This window comes from Thunnus thynnus, chromosome 16 (assembly GCF_963924715.1).
Source record: "Thunnus thynnus chromosome 16, fThuThy2.1, whole genome shotgun sequence".
NCBI classification, from domain to species: Eukaryota; Metazoa; Chordata; class Actinopteri; order Scombriformes; family Scombridae; genus Thunnus; species Thunnus thynnus.
In genome coordinates, this window is record NC_089532.1 from 28,257,025 (window position 1) to 28,275,052 (window position 18,028).

Sequence of the window (18,028 nt, forward strand, 5' to 3'; positions counted from 1 at the left end):
TTGATTTAGGAACAGAAAATGGAGATGGAAATGCAGTGGTTTTTGCATTTTTCTGAGAACCAAGCTGGAACAGACAGTCTAAGCTTTGGTCCAAGCACTGGAAACCAGAGGATTGAACAATGGTGGCTGATCTTGCAAAGTGAGTGTGTCCAGTTTTGGATAGACTTATTTGACAAACTGAGAGAAGATATCTACTTCTCAGGCAACTTCTTGGACAAGTCATTGATCCAGTTTTGCTTTCTTCAAACAATTCAGGAAATTGACACATTATAAGCGAAAGGATTGCCCACTAATATTTTTATAAGCCAGAAATGGCCATGTATAAAAAGGCATTGCCTCTATTCTGTGCAGAGAATGAATAATACATAAATTGTTCTTTCTGGTTTGCAAAAACAATCATTTGGGTTGAGGTATTCAGAGTAGCACAGTATCATATAACTAAGCATAATTTAAGAATGGTCCTGTGTAATAAATAGCATGACATAATGATGTCATGCCATTTGGGTTGTTCCACCACATTTTGATAGCTGCGAAATTATAATTGCAACATTAGTTGCACTGCAGCACACATTTTACAGGTATTACGATTATTGTGCCAGCCCACCATATTATGACCAGAATCTCACAAATGAAACAAACTAGGGTAAGGAAAACTTGACTAAGGCAGTAATCAACAATGCCCAATATTTTTTGTACACTCTTTGCCTCCTAGGAAGAACTTAGTAGGGTTGTATTGACTAGGAACAACCAGAGTCTGTCAAGTCCACAACTCATGATCACCTCATGGACATCCCTCCATATTGCATGCAGTCCCTCAAATATATGGAGGCAGAGATCACATGGTGGATTCAATTATTTAAACAATCAGCATACACCACTGCATATGTTTTCATTTTAATTGCAATTTAATCTAACTTGTTACAGCAGGGAAACTTTAATAGTTACCTATCTATAGGGTTATGGAATGTCAATTTCAAGCCAATTTTATTTATATAGCACCAAATCACAACAGAATTTTTCTCAAGGCACTTTTCACAAAGAGCAGGTTAGTTTACAGAGACCCAACATTCTCCCATGAGCAAGCAACAGTGGCAAAGGAAAACTCCCCTTTTAATGGGAAGAAACCTCAATCAGAACCGGGCTCTAGGTGGGCAGTCATCTGCCTTGACCAGTTGGTTTGAGAGGGCAAGAGGGGGGAGAGAGACATAGAGAAGCACAGCAACAACAATAATAACAATAACAACAATAATAATAATAGAAATATGATAAATATTGATATATTAAAAATAATAGCAGGTGTGAGCATCAAGCAGGACCACAGCAGCAGGCGGTCTGCAACCACAAATTACGGAAGTCTGTGATCCTAACAAGACGGTCCGAACCATGATCCACAGAAATCTGCAAGACGAGAAAGCACAAACAATCACAAAAAAAGTTAGTGACATGCATAAATGGTAAATGAATGGATACAGATGGAGAGGGGAAGGAGGAGAAAGGAGCTCAGTGCATTATGGGTAGTCCCCCAGCAGTATAGACCTACAGCAGCATAAATAGGGGCTGGTCCAAGGCAAGCCTGGGCCAGCCCTAACTATGAGCTTTATCAAAAAGAAAAGTTTTAAGCCTACTCTTAAACATAGAGAGTGTGTCTGCCTCCCGGACCGAAACTCGAAGATGGTTCCACAGAAAAGGAGCCTGATAGCTGAGGGCTCAGCCTCCAACTCTACTGTTGGAGACTCTAAGAACCACAAGTAAGCCTGCATTCTGGGAGTGCAGTGTTCTGGTGGGGTAATAGGGTACTATGAGCTCTTTAGGATATGATGGTGCTTGACCATTAAGGGCTTTGTAGGTGAGAAGAAGGATATTTAATTCTATTCTGGATTTTACAGGGAGCCAGTGCCAAAAAGCTAATATGGGAGAAATACGATCTTTTTCTAGTTTTTTAGTACATGTGCAGCTGCATTCTGGACCAGCTGGGGAGTTTTTAGAGGCTTGTTAGGACACCCTGATAAAAAGGAATTGCAATAATCCAGCCCAGAAGTAACAAATACATAGACTAGTTTATCTACATCTTTTTGAGAATGTGCCTAATTTTTGTAATGTTACATAGGTAAAAAAAGGCAGTCCTTGAAATTTGTTTTATGTGGGAGTTAAAGGACATATCCTGATCAAAGATAACTCCCAGATTCCTTAGAGTAGCTGTATCATTAGATAATGTGTTTCTAAGGTGTTTAGGGCCAAGCACAATAACTTCAGTTTTGTCTGAGTGTAGCAGCAGAAATTTCAGGTCATCCAGGTCTTTATGTCCTTAAGGCATGCTTGGAGTTTAGTTAACTGATTGGTTTCATCTGCCTTCATTGATTCATTGAAATATAATTGGGTATCATCTACATAACAATGACAATATATGGAGTGTTTCCTAATAATATTACCTAAAGGGAGCATATATAAGGTTAATAGTATTGGTCCAAGCACAGAACCTTGTGGAACTCCGTGTCTTTTGCGTAAGTAGGAGGATTCATCGTTAACATATACAAACTAAAACCGATCTGAGAAATAGGACTTAAACCAGCTTAATGCAGTTCCTTTAATGCCAATTAAATGTTCCAGTCTCTGTAATAGGATGTGATGGTCCATGGTGACAAATGCAGCACTAAGATCTAACAAGACAAGTACAGATTGTCCAATGCAATTAGGAGGTCATTTGTTACTTTCACTAGTGCTGTCTCTGTGCTATGATGTGCTCTAAATCCTAACTGAAAAACCTAAAATAAACTATTGTTATGCAGAAAGTCACACAAATGATAGGCAACTGCTTTCTCAGGGATCTTAGAGAGAAGGGAAGGTTAGATATAGGTCTATATTTGGCCAAAATGCCTGAATCAGGAGTGGGCTTTTTAAGAAAAGGTTTAATTACAGCGACTTTAAAGGACTGTGGTACATAGCCTGTTAGTAAAGACAGATTATATCTAGTAAAGAAGTACCAACTAAGGGTAAGACTTCCTTACACAGCCTAGTTGGGATGGGGTGTGAGAGACAGGTTGACGGTTTAGATTAAGAAATCATTGAAGTTAGTTCAGGAAGGTTAATTGGAGAAAAACAGTCTAAATATATATCAGGTTTTACAGCTGTGTCTAAGGTTACTGTGTTTGGGGATAAGTCCCTGATAAACAAAATGATGAATTTTGTCTCTAATTGTTAGAATTTTATCATTAAAGAAGCTCATGAAGTCATTACTACTGAGAGCTATAGGAATACATGGATCAATAGAGTTATGAGTCTGTCAGCCTGGCCAGAGTGCTGAAAAGAAACCTAGGGCTGTTTTTAATCTCCTCTATTAATGATGAGTACTTACTGTGAATACTTCAGCCAACAGCTTGGCATGGTTGACAATGCCAAGTTGTCTTTTGGTAAATAACAATAACAGCACCTGAATAGATTACGTAAAATAGTGCTTGCAATGTGAAATTAAAAAGGAATACATAGATAGTAGCAAGATTGGACTATTATATGACATGTACTTGTTTTGTTATAAACAAAAAATCCTGTGAAGGTATTCTGAGACTGAAGTGCTGAAATGACTGTTTCTGAAGTTAGCTTGAGTAAGAAAATTACTGAAATATTGCTGTTGATAATGAAAGTTTTATTTGCTTATGTAATGTTTTCAAACTATTAAACAGACAGATAATGAGATACCCGTTATTCCAAATATTAAAAAATATATAATTAAGCAGTCTTAGTATATTTGCAACAGCAAAATGGAATTTATTTTGGCATCCCTCTGTGCAGCTCTATAATGTCTACATGTTATAGAGTGAAACTGATGTAAAGTGGTGTTTTGTTAAGTAGAGCAGTGGGGCTGGTTGTTCTGTGTGTCTGTTATGGAGGTTAGATGAATAGCAAATGCTTTCAAGTTTCAACAAACACAAGTTGTACATTTATCAAATAGAACACAGACAATTAGGTTCCTCCATTTTTCTCTCATATCCCAAATTACCCTAGACATTACTACATGTGATTCATTTAATAACCATAACAGTATGTTGTCTGAAATAATTCATTTAGACCCGGGTTATTGGCAAAGAATGGCGTTCATCCCTCCTGAAGAGTTCCAGAGACTTGTAGAATAAATGCCAAGGCTGAGGAACTTCATTCTTCAAAAATATATTCCCTCATTTGGTGTTTTGATGATGGTGGTGGAGAGTGCTGTCTAGCACATTGGTCCAAAATCTCCCATAGGTGTTCAGTTGGGTTGAGATCTGGTGACTGTGAAGGCCATAGCATATGATTCACATCATTTTCATACTCATCAAACCATTCAGTGACCCCTCGCGCCCTATGAATGGGGGCATTATTATCCTGGAAGAGACCACTCCCATCAGGATGGAAATGTTTCATCATAGGATAAAGGTGATGACTCAGAACAACTTAGTATTGATTTGCCGTGACCCTTCCCTCTAAGGAGACAAGTGGACCCAAACCATGCCAGCAAAATGCCCCCCAAAGCATAACAGAGCCACCAGATCCCCTCACTGTAGGGGTCAAGCATTCAGACCTGTACCAGTTTTTCCTTTAATTAGTCACTTGTCTGTAGATATTTAGCACAAATAATGTTTACCATGTTCACTGTTTCAGTTTTGTGAGTTATCTTGCTATCATTTGCCAATTAGGGTCAAACACAAAGTACAGCTGAAATTGATGGGAATGTAATTTGGTTTATATACCTACCCCAGCCTCAGCCTGTTAACCCTGCTGCCATCTGGCAAGAGATACAGAAGTATCCGCTGTCATACCACCAGACTACAGAGCAGCTTCTTTCCTCAGGCTGTGAGACTCCTCAATTCATCCTCTGCACTACAACATAAAAAATAGTTTTGTTTTTGTGACTTTTTGTTGGTCCATTTGTGTGGTTTCTGTTTTGTGAGTGGCATAGACTACAGACTTCATTTCGTTGTGCAACCTTGTGTTGTAAAACGATAATAAAAAAGATCTTGAATCTTGAATGCCTGCACAATACTAAATGTCCTGGTAATCCATCCAATAGTTGTTGAGACATTTAACTCACCAAATTCAGTAGGATTCCTCCTCTTTGGACCGTTATTGTCTGTTCAAAGTCTTGTGCCATTCCGTCTAATGGTATGAGATATTTTACTCTATAACTAAAAATCTGGACCTGCAGGTGGCACTAGCTGAAAAACCAGGGCATCACCAAAGTCCTTAGAATTCATCCCCTGGGGACCATGGTTATCTGTACCAAACTTTCATGGCAACCCATCCAATAGGTGTCAAGATATTTCACTCTGGACCAAAGTGGTGGACCAACTGCTTTTAGCCATTTAGCTGCTATCATGGCTAAAATGTAAACATACATGCTGAAAAGCAAAACAGGCATTACAAAAATAAATAAAAAATATGTTTGTGTTGTTGTTGTTATGTTACATTTCAGTAATTTTGCCAATAAAAGTCGACAAGCTCTCTAACGAGAGCTGTCATGAGGGGATTCAGGCTGTTGCTTTTTATTTGGACCCTCTCCCCAGATTTCCAGCTGACCTGTGATGTTGATTGGAATTTGGAGCCATCAGGGTTGATTCTCAGAATGAACCTGCAGGCACAAGAAAAAATACATTATTTCTCAAACAAGTGTTTCTCCAACTGTCATATCTTGGTGCTGTATGCACTTTAATGTTAATAAAGGTGTCATGTACAATACATATACACATCTGAATTCACCTACAGGGAAGGTACATAATTAGATGATAATCAATCACATTCAAATCACTGAAGCTCCATCCATTACAACAGAATGTATTTTGGGATACCTAATGCTGCGACCCTCATTTGCATAAAATGTACGCATTTAAATTTTCCACCTGGTGCTTATGCTGGGTGAGAGGCATGGTACACTTGGATGGGTTGCCAGTCTATACACATAAAATAAATACATATATTATAAAAAACATTCCTTGATTCCTTCACTAATAAACCTAACATACATGTCTTTGGACTGTGGGAGGAAAGCATAGCAATGGGAGGAAACTTACAGAAAAACCTTAGCTGGCCAGCAGATGCATACCCAGGACGCTCTTACCTTGAGGCAACAATGCTTACCACTGAGCTGCCCTTTTTCAGCCTATTCAGGTTGGCTATAACAACAAAACCACAGTACATTATCCCCCGGATACACCTCACATCCCTCATCTACTACATTGTCGGTTAATATATATTATATTTGATCAATCAAATTGTAGTGGTTTGACTGACAACGGTAATATTTTTTAGTTAAATGCCAGTCAAGCCTACAAAGGACATACGACTTGCAGTACATGGCCCCGTAACAGTCACTAACAATCAGATATTTTCAAAGGCACCAGCAGACAACAAGAAACACAAACACCCAAGAATTTGAAGTCCATCACAGTGTATTATACAGTCAGTGCTCAATACAGAATCCACATTTCAATTATCAGTAAATGAGTCCTTACCTCAACAAAAAAACTCCTTTTCGGGATCCCCAGAAAGCAAACAAAAATACTCAGAGTCAACAGCACCCTTGCTCAATGAAAATAATCCCAAGTGACGCCTCTTGCATCTAATAGACAAGCTTAGTGCTTTTCTGACAACTCCGGAGTACCTCCCATATTCCGGACAGTACACTGCTGTCGGCTCCAGGCCACTTTGATGGTGCATCCACAGAGTAGAGGATGACAGTTGCTGCTTTCAACTACATAAACACTTACGTATGTAATGTAATTCCCTACACTATAATGCTAACAAATTATGTAACTGCGAAAAAATATGTGGGCAATTAAACGCTCACTGGGATGGAATATCTACCTCTAATAAGTTTCAAGGCCATGTGAACTGATTCTCAGACCATACTGAAACAAACTAAAACCAATGGCTAAGTGGAAGGTATGAAATCAAGTTGGAATATAAATTATGAATATAAATTATGCAGAATTTGTAGTTATGGACTTCAACATAAAATAAAGACCACTAGTCATTTAAATATTATTTTGACAAGAGACAAGTCACACTGTTATATGACAATTGGAGTTATCTTGCTTTTGAATTACTTTATGATGTACAAACCCCTTTTTAGTGTTATTATAGCCTATGGTCATCCTATGGGTAAAAACTACCATAACAGGACTTATGACTAACTGATGGGTGACAATGAAGTGAGAGAGCTTAAAGGTGATGTTGTACTGACTACATTATACTAAAATGTGTTTATAGTTTTTAATTAAATAAAAAAACATTTATGATATTAGTTAGCAAAACCTGCTATATTAATCATGTCACATTGCTAACCCTTTCCTCTATTTTAAGCTACAATCCGCTCTGTTTAGCTGCCTGGTGAGATTACGCTAGGTGGACAGTGCAGCAGCCTGTGGTGAACAGCCTGGTAGGATTGGCTTTTGCCAAAATAAATAACACAGACATTGCTGGATGATTGTCTGAAAGCATCTTAACTCTTAACTCTGCTGAGTATCAGCCTCTCTCATCCTGACTCTGTGATCACCTATACTGTGTACAACAAAGGATCCAGTGCTGAAGAGTATATTTGCACAGATAAATTACATTGTTTGCACATAAATAGCGTGACCATCTTGACAGTGTGAATGTTGCAAGCGTGGCATCATCTGTTTAGACATAATGTTAGTCTCTTAATGGCAGATAACATTATCTGCAATGAGATGCTACTGATTGTTAATGTTTTAATATTGAAGTAGAGTCAAATAATGTTGGTTACACCACCCGTTTCTTTATCCTATCTGTTTCACCAACATTTACTTCAGCTAATTTAGTTGATGTTTACTTACTCACCAGTTGATGTTACCAACACAGCAACTAATGACCACCCAGCAAACAGTCAAGAAAGGTTCCAAAAGATACTTCCAATGACATGATCCAGACTACAAACTTGAAAATAAAAAACACAAAATGCACTTGAAAATCCTGTTAAAAAAACTCTGCGTTTAACAAGGGTGCTGCCTAACTCACTTTGCTCCAGCCACTCTTTGTTAATGTTAATTTGCTGTTAACATTAACAAAGACTCCTGATTAGCTAATTTGCGTTAAAGAGGCAGAGTTTAACACCCAAAAATATATTTAACCTGTTTTACACTATCGTTACACAAGAGGATAAAACAATCAAATAACATGAAGTAACAAAAATGGGTAAAAAACATTTTGTTTAATATTTGAATAATATTTTGTGGATATCAATGACCAGTGGTAGATAACTAATAGTTAGCTAATAACCTTTATGTATCTTGGCTGAGTTATACACAGGTTAATAGTTATTTATTTATTTATTTTTTATCCTTTAGCTAAGGTTACAATATAGAACTGTAAGACAGTGGGGAAAAAGCAAGTCATCTCGGCTACTTAAGTGACTACATTTGAAAATGTTTCAGTTTTACATAGAATAATAATAGAAATAATATACTTACATTTTTTTTGTTAGGTCTTTTCTCCTTTGTCCTTTTACCACCACATCCACCAACTTGAAAAGAAATCTCCCTCTTCATTTGTCAGTTTTTCGCAGGCAGGTTTACTACTGTAAATTTTCATCATATTTTTTTTTCTTTTACTGGCAGAAATGGGCTTCAATAGCATTGTGTTAATAAATAAATGCAATTAAGAAAATGTTAAGTGTATAGTGAGCTGTATTGGTGGAGCTGTTAACAACTCAGACATTTGAAATGTGACCCTGACTACACACTTCTTTTTATATTATCCATTGTGTCAAATCTTCATCTGAGAAGTAAATAAAGCTGTAAAATAAACATAGTGGAGTAGAAAATGCAATATTTTCCAATGAAATGTAGTGGAAGTATAAAGTAGCATCAAATAGAAATACTCAAGTAAAGTACAAGTACCTCAAAATTGTACTTACGTACAGTACTTGAGTAAATGTACTTCGTTACTTTCCACCACTGCCTGCAGCTACAGAGTCAAATATCAGGGCCTTACATCATTATAGAGGTTCAGTATAACAATTATTTTGCCAGACTTTAGAAGAGAGATTTTACAGAGAGTCTCTTGGCAAACTGTGATGTAAATGTTTCCTGATAACCAACAGATACCACAGATTAGTCCTACCAACAACCTTTGACAAACATACAGTTGATGTAACAGTTTCAGGACACAGCTATTCACTCAGCTGCTGTGTTTATGGAGCACATTATTCATACCTCTACCCACTGTATCTATACAGTCAGTCAGCAGTCTTATATCTGACACACACCTCGAACTGAACACAGCAAGGTCAAACTACTCCTGTTAGTCTGAGGCACACAACAGCCTGTGCTTTGTTAGTGTTAAAGTCAAAGTGTATGTGTGTGTGTGTGTGTGTGACTTTTCAGTGTTTGTCATCCTACTGAAATAAGGGGAATGGATGCATTTTCCATCCTAAGACACCTTCAGGGAGAAAAGGGAAAAAAAAAAATCAGCTCATAAGAAAAGCAACGTGAGGTCTGCTTTCCAGTGCCAGCATTTGTCTCTAATTCTCTCCAAGTGCCCTGGAGCAAAACAGTGAAAAGTGCTCATATTGAAAAGTGTACCTGGCATTATGTTTTCCTCAGTGATGAAAAATCTACTGTTGGCTTGTTCTGGTGCCCAAAAAACTTATCCGCACACACCCCATAATGGAGACTGAATGCAAGTCTTGGGTATTTTAGTAACTTTATTTGAAGGCCATGTGTTCAATTGGCAGGAAATGTCTTCTTGGCCTCAGCAACATTGCCAAGAAGCACAATAAGGCACAACCTGTGGCTTAAGTGATAGAGTGGGTTGTCCAATAATCACAGGGTAGTGGTTCGGTCCCACACTCCTCCATGTCAAAGTGTCTTTGGGCAAGACACTGAACCCTAAATTGCTCTTGGTGGTCAGGCCAGCCTTGCATTGCAGCAATCTACCATTTACATCCATCCCAGATATCAGATTGAAAACATGATTTCAGTGCAAAGGTACATTCAGCATGAACAAGCTGAGCTAACAACTAGCTTGAATAGCCTACTTTGTGTTGCTGTAATGTAAGGTGACCACAAGCAGCAGATTTCAATGTATATAACAAAACATATCCCCAATTCTAGTGTAGTTAAAAGAAAAAATGCATAAGGCCAGTAGTGTACTTCATCTTAACACACCATGTAATGCATAAGCATGCTTCAAACAGGCTCGGTTGTATGACCTGTCTTTCTTTTACATCTAAAGGATAAAGTGATTATACCTGTTCTGAACAACATATTGGTAGACAAGAATGTTGATACTGGATAATTCCGCAAATTTCCTGATTACATTTAGAGACATTTTTTATGTCCATTGTCAACATTTTTTAAAATTCTCACTTTAAACAGTAACTGCACATGGCGGCTACAGTGAGTTTAGAGTTGGTGTCTGAAGTACCTCCAAACACCTTAACAATTGCTGCATGAAGTGTGTATAACTGTCAAATTGTCTGTTTTCAAATGTAACAGAATTGTCGGATGCAGCCACAGCCCTGATTCTACCATGTGAAAGGTGGTTTCATATGCAACAAGCACTACATTTGAGGTATACTGAGGCTTGTAGCATCAAAATGCACATTTTGCATCAAACATCCTTCTTCTCAGTGTCAAAACCCAGTCAAACTGGAACATACAGACATTCTACAGCTGGAATCAGCACAACTTACTTTATTTGTTTGTTGTCTGTACATCAGTGGTTATCATATAAACAGAATCTCTTAGCAGCTGACCTTCATGCAGGTTCACCAAAAAGTAAAGAATTTAAAGCAATATAAACATACTCAGATGTGGCCTACAGTTAACTCAGTTACTGCATGGAAACATTACACTTTGTCTGAATCCCCCCAAGAATGATGGGAAATACAGTGTCAAAACTCAAAACATATCAATCACAGATAGAAATAAGAAAGTGACTTTGGGTGTCAAAACACTTAGACAAGTGAGTTAATTACAGTATGACACAGTTATTACATAGGCATGGCATATATTTTTATTTGCAGAACAGGTGAAGCTACTCAGACATGCCTATATTAAGGCATTGGGACTATTCATGTTCTAGATTTTATGAAGAAAAAAATGTTTCACTCAATTTCTCAATTTGGGATTTTTACCTGTATGTCCACAGCTAAACACAGTTCACAGTCTTTTTCTGTATTGTAAATATTTTCTGTGTTACATGCATGCAGGTCCCCCTGCATGTACATTCAAACCTCTGCAGGTGATCCAGAACACAGCAGTGCATGTGGTCTTCAACCAGACCAAAACAGCTCATCACTCTGCTGTTCATATCCTCCACTGGCTCCCAGTTGCTGCCTGCATCAAATTCAAAACTTTGAAAACAGCAGCTAAAATGGTTCCCGCCTACCTGAACTCTTATTCAGGTCTACACTTCCTCCTGCTCACTACTCTCTGTCAATGAAAGGCGCCTGGTACCACCACCACAACAGGGCCCTAAGTCGCTAGCTAGACTTTTCTTTTCTGTAGTTCTCCAGTGGTGGAAAGAGTTAGCAAACTCCATTTGATCTGCAGAGTCCCTCTCAATCTTTAAGACAAAGCCAAAGACCCAGCTCTTTCGTGAACACCTCAGAACCTGACAGACTCATTAAAAAAAATAAAAAACAAACATTATCATCTATGCACTGCCTGTTGGCACCATTGTCCTATTGGACCTGAACTTAGCTTTATGGTGCTTACTTGTGTTGTTCTCTCCTGACTAGATCCTTGTTTGTGTTGTATTTATTCTCAGATTTATGTCGCTTTGGATAAAAGCACCTGCTAAATGAAACTGTAATATTGTCACTTTGTAACAATGATCTTTCCCTAACATAAGCCAAGTGCTGCCAGTGCCTAAACATAACCAAACTTACAAACTTAAATAACCATACATGCTACAATATTGTTTTGCAAGATCTATGTACATATAAACATGCACATACTGTGTGTGTATATACACACACACACACAGACACATACACACACACAGTATGTGCATGTTTATATGTACATAGATCTTGCAAAACAATATTGTAGCATGTATGGTATATATATATATGTATATATTTATGATTTATTCATGGATTACAGGCATTTTAAAAAATGCCCACATCAAAACACCTCAGTAGATCAAGGACAAAAAGTAAAAATGGCATTGAAAATTGAATTATAAATCTCTGACCCGGTTCCATAAATAAGTCCTAACCTATAAACCCCTTTCATTTTGAACAACTAGATTTGTAACAGAGGGCTGTTCCACAACACAGGAGCAGTGTACAAAAAAGAGCTTCTGGCTACATTATTAACTCAAGGCACTTTACATTTACAGATACATTCATTGACAACATTTTCTCATTATGTTGACAGAAAATGCAATTCAGGTGGCATTACATTCCCTTGAAAATGCATTTGCAGCAATTCAATTGTATATAAACTTAATTTCTAGAAGACAGGGCTGTTAGTGTACAGACATGATAGTGGTATTGACCTTCTCATCTAATTCTCACCAGGACAGTACAAGTGTACTGTAATTCCCAAAATGTCAAACTATTCCTTTAACTACAGGGGATGCTATTTCTGAAAGTCTGAGTACGGTAACGGCCAGATTCTAACAAATAAAGTCTGACTGTTTCATGGCTGCATTAAAAATTGCTCATTCATACCTCACCCCAGTTGTAGGCTTTACGCTGACTGTATATAACTAGTACGTTTGGGCACACAGTAGTCCTCCAGCTGGAAGGAACAAGTACTCTGTCCAGAGAGCGGTTCCTGTTTACCAGGTAGTGTTAGATAGGGAGAAGAAAAATACAGAAAGGAGTTTTTTGGGGTTTTTTGCCAGGATTAAAACAAAAAGCTTTATGAAAATACTTAATGCAGAACAGAAGAACCAGTCTTAAAGTTGAATGGGCATGACACTCTTGGACTGATTTATACAGTATATTTATGTGAAACTGTTGTAATTTTTTTCCCGCAGACCCAAAGAAGAGTAGCTATTGTGCCGGTAAGAGCTTTTGAAACATTATCTTTACTGCAGGAAAAAGCTCGTGGGAATAGATTGAGGATGATACAATTCTGGACCAGCGTTATTATCTCTGTAAAATGTGATGTATGCTGGTGTAAAACAGATGCATGGGATACGCCAAATGCAGGCTTTATATTTTCTTACTTGTGACATTTACATGTCCAAAAAAGCAATATTACCCTTAAGGCTATTGATTTTGCTGCATGTGTTTATGGCTCTTACTGTCAGCCAGAGGAGCAGCCTGTTAAGTTTCTTTTGGCTTAAACCTATGGCTCCTAATAATCTAAGCTGTCTGTGTGCTGTAGCTGCAACATTATGTGTCCTTGTTTGAGTAAACCCTTAGAGCGGCAGATAAATCTCCCCTTCCTCTTGAGGAAGTTTGGCTTTTATTGCAGCCCTCTCTTTTGTCTGGCTGATGGATTATAGTGGAGAATTTATGCACACTTGACTTATAAATCTTGATCAGGCGCTCTTAAGCATCATGAATCACTTACGCCATTATCTGTGCCTGACTGTGGAAAGGCTGTAGGGATGAGAAGAATTGTTTCAGAACACTTTTTAAATATTTAGCATGTTCACATTCATGTATCCATTCAGTCATAATAAATCACACTACACTGCAATTAGAAAACTTTCTGAAGCCGTCATGACTGTTATTCTATTTTTTTCTGTCTGCTCATCAAATAAAAGCACTTGTGTTTTTCATAACACCTTTCCTGGCCAGGATTTGTCTTGTTAGCCATGGGAAAAGGCTCACAACCTACTGGGCCCCCGTCCGCAGCTAAATGGATCACTCTGTGGGGCCGACATCTGTATTTGAACTGGCCTGGAGCCCAGCTCTCAGCCCTGGCTTCAAGCACAACACGCCATTTATAATATACCCACACCTCCATTCTTGGATTAAAGAGAAAGTGCCATTGAAGCAAAAGGCGCTCCAGTGAAACCAACAGCTGTCTTTTTCTGTTGCCTCTGCGCTCGGTCTCTCTGTACAGGCCATGTGCTGCGGTTATTTGGGTTGGCACATGGATCATGTTCACATCCCTGCTCCAACTGTACATCCTAAAGATGAAACACAAGGCTCCTCCGCCAATGTTTAAACCAGGCATCCACGGCTGTGTTTAAACTAAGAACATGCAAGATTCTCACTGCTCCCCCGTTGGGATGTTTGTTGTACTTTCTGCGGTCCCAGAGTCAATGGATATGGATGGAATTTCCATAAAGAGAGACAAGAGAGCAAGGGAAAATGATGCATGCTGCTCTGGTGGAAAGTTTTAGAGCCTGAGTTGATTACAGTGTGGTTAACTAGTGCGTCTCACAGAATTGGCTTCAGAATGAAAGCCTGGCTGGCCTTTAGGGAAAAGGCAGATGCTGAATCTGCTGAAGGCATTTTACTCATCTCAGTCCAATTTTCACAGTGTTATTCCTGTAAAACTTGCTGGTCCATGTGATGCAGAAGCAGTAGCACTCACTAATTAGACTCCCAATTTCCTACAGTAGGACGCACCAGCATTTTTTTGTGATAGCGAGCCTCCTTGCATGTTCGTCTGATTGATCTCTGACTGTAACTGAATCTACAAGTTCATCCATTTTGTATCATTCCCTCTCTGCTGCAAAATAGCACATTTATGCAAATATATATGTTTGGCATCTGGTCATGTTTGCATCATTTACCAGCAAATTAACACCTCTTGTGTAATCAGACATCAACCTCATGTAGCCGGCAAACTGACTGCACTGAAATCATTTTCTTGAACAACCAGAAACATGACAGGTTGAAAGTGAAACAGCAATCTGTTTCATATTTGGGATTTGATTAATGCAAATGGAAAGCTTGTGCTGTCGCGAGGGGAGATGAGATGTTTGTGTCTGCCAATGAACCGCAGCCAAGAATCTATGGCGGGATGTGCTGACAGCAGGCTGGGGAGGATGTCTGATAAAAGGCCACATTAGGCATGAAATAATCTCTAAATAACCGAATGTGTATCAGGATCAAAACAGGCGGGGTGGAGAGACGGGGAGGATGCAGGTGATGAAGGGAGAGGTGTGGAGAAAGGCTTAGGGGGGAGGAGAAAAGGGAGGCAGACACAAAAGGAATGTCAGTGAAAATCAAAATTTAAAGAAAGAAAACTGACGACGCACTCTGATTGTATCTATAGTGACAGACGAGGTGGTGGAGTTAGCACGTAATGAAAGATCTGGTTTGTTACCTCTTGGTTCCTGTTTTTGGTTATTACTTACCAAAGTAATTGATGAAATCTGGGATTGTGGTGGCATTGCTACAAGAAAATCTGACATATTGTAAACAAACCAACAATTTTTTTCAGATTAAACCACTTTATTTGGAGGTCAAACTGAAAGTGAGTTCAACTGAAGTCTTGGTAATGATCCATCACTGCACAGGAAACCTATATGTGCACAAGTACAGTACGTAGGTCCAGTGTTGGAATATAACTAAGTACATCTACTCAAGTACTAATGTGCAATTTTGACACACTTGTACTCCACTATATTCCAGTCATTATGGTCTCAATCGCTAAATTCAGACCCTCTAATACATGTGCTGGTGATCATATTGGAAATTATTGCTCTATTAATAAGATTTGAAGACTTATAGTAGCTTTGATGTCTGCCATGTGGGTGTTGATTGACAGCTGTCAAGCTGCTGCTCTCCTTGGATCCAGGACTCACACTGAGTCGGACAATTGTCACAATATTTCACTAAATTTAATGTTAATTGATAACGATACCTGCCCTGTTAGCACGATTTAGCTAAAGTAGCTAACATTAGTGTGCAGCACTCAGTGTTCCTAGTAAGCTAGCATTAGCTTGGGTCTGAGGTAGTGGGGCGTATGTCCAGAGCGTGAAAGGCAAAACCCCACACTCCTTATTTGGAAGAGCCTGGCTCCAAATGGAAAAGATGGCGCTGACCATAGGCAGTTACTGTCTGTTTCAAACCAGCTCCAGTGCAAACTGACAGGTGACATCACACCTTGCTATGTGGATGAACCTAGGTCTCGCTACTGGATAACAGGTAAATTGATAACATTATAATTATAATTTTCTCCAAAGGTTTGTGTAAGGAACGCTATGTGACTGAATCACAGAGTACTGACGACACAGATAACAGAGACTTTAAAGAAAAACTTCCACAAAATGGGCGACCCAAAGCTTCCCTCCCTAAACTATCAAAACAGTGTGTAAACTAAACTAACAAACAAAGCTGCGAAAACTGAACAACCAGACTGCCGTCCTCAAAAGAGATAAACACAAAATAAGGAGCTTTGTCTGAGAGAGAGAGAGAGAGAGAGAGAGAGAGAGAGAGCTCTTTCTCCTCCAGTTTCCTTTAAATATGGAGGCAGGGCCACCCACTAATCACCTGATCAGGAGCACCTGAGAGAAAGAAAAGAGAAGAGAGACGAGAAGGAGAAGAACACAAGAAGGGGGGAGCTTGTAACATTCACTGTTTTTGTATTTATATAGAGATCAATATTTTGGGGGCATTTTCACCTTCAAAAATAGAAACAGACAGGGAACTTGGAAGAACTCAAAGCTACCAGAATACCCACTGATCAATTATTATTATCAGAATTATGCTTCACAAACAAGGTGTCCAAAGATAGATTGATCAGGCACAACCTGAAATAGTGTCAGATTACCAAAGTGACAGAGATAAACTACTTCCAGGCCTGTCTACTACTATAACAGGGTGGAGGAATATACAGAATGCAATATAGTATATGTCTGAACATATAGGCAAAAATAGCTTACAAATAAAATACACATGCATCCGTGTGCAAGACCCTACAACCCTCCCTCACATGCCACTTCCTTCCCAGGAAGTATGTAGACATTCTGGGGAAGAGATTCCATCTGGGCTGTAGCACACCTCCAGAATTCTGTATGTTTAGATGTGGCACCCAGCAATATTACTGTAGCGCATCCAACAGAAATAATTTCCAAAAAAAGCAGAGCAACTCTTCACGTGTGCACATGTGTGTGTGTGGTGGCTTTCATCATCAAGTGATTACTTTTTGGCGGTGGCTGTGAGACAAAATCATAGCCTCTTCTGTTGTAATGACAGATCCAAATTAGAGCTATCATTAAGTGAAGTAATAAGACCTGAGGCAGAATGAGGCCAAGTAACATCAATCCACAAATCTACCACCTCGGGACATTCTCAGCACATGTGTAATGGGCTCCCTTGTACATTTTGGGAAAACCAGTTATAAGTATGTCAATCAAATAAATTAAAGCTGTAGAACTGGGGAAATTTCAGTGGCAGCATGTAAGCCAAGTCCACCAGGTGGAACTGATCATGAGGAGAGTTCATGTTTAACACCTCCAGACCTGGTCTGTGGCATAGGCAGTACAGGTGAACGCTAGAGGCATCGTCCATCTATAGGGGTGCTGTAAATGATTGAAAAAAAAAACTTACTTCACTTAACTACTAATACTATTTTAATACTATTATTTCTAAATATTACAAAAAAAGCTCACAACATAACTACATAGTGTAGTCTATTAAGTAGACCATATTTTCTGGGTTGCCTGCAGCGTCACCCCCCTCCCCTGCTCTCAGTTAGACTTACCTGATTGTGGGGGATGGGGGAGTTATCTAGAACTAGTAAGTGACATTGACTGTGAAACGTGATGATTAACATCAGTAGCCTAATTCAAATATATCATGTCAAAAAGACCAAAGCCCTCTGATGCCCAGGGAAGAAAAAGTAGTTACTGTTGGAACGGAGTGTTACTAACTTACTTTGGACAATATTAGTGTTTGCTTATTTAATAAATAGCTAGAGTTAACATCAGTTACTCCCACCTTAAATTCAATAGGGAAAGTTGGAAAGACTATTCAGATGTTTGGGGAATAACCTACAACATAATTTTGAGAAATACACTTTTTCTTTTAAGTGTGCTGCTGCTTCACAAACCATCCACTGTCTGCCTCAAGAAACCAGGCATCCATTTTTATTGACATCTTATTTTAGTTAGC

The 18,028-nt window shown here is 38.8% G+C and overlaps 1 long non-coding RNA gene across 1 annotated transcript; it reads right to left on the reverse strand.

Moving 5' to 3' along the window:
• Window positions 1–967: 967 nt before the first annotated feature.
• On the reverse strand, window positions 968–7,199 carry LOC137200224 (uncharacterized). Its single transcript, XR_010931929.1, has 2 exons — window positions 6,480–7,199; window positions 968–6,140 (listed from the first exon to the last, which is right to left on the reverse strand). It is a non-coding gene; the product is annotated as an uncharacterized lncRNA (long non-coding RNA).
• Between the last annotated feature and the right edge of the window lie 10,829 nt (window positions 7,200–18,028).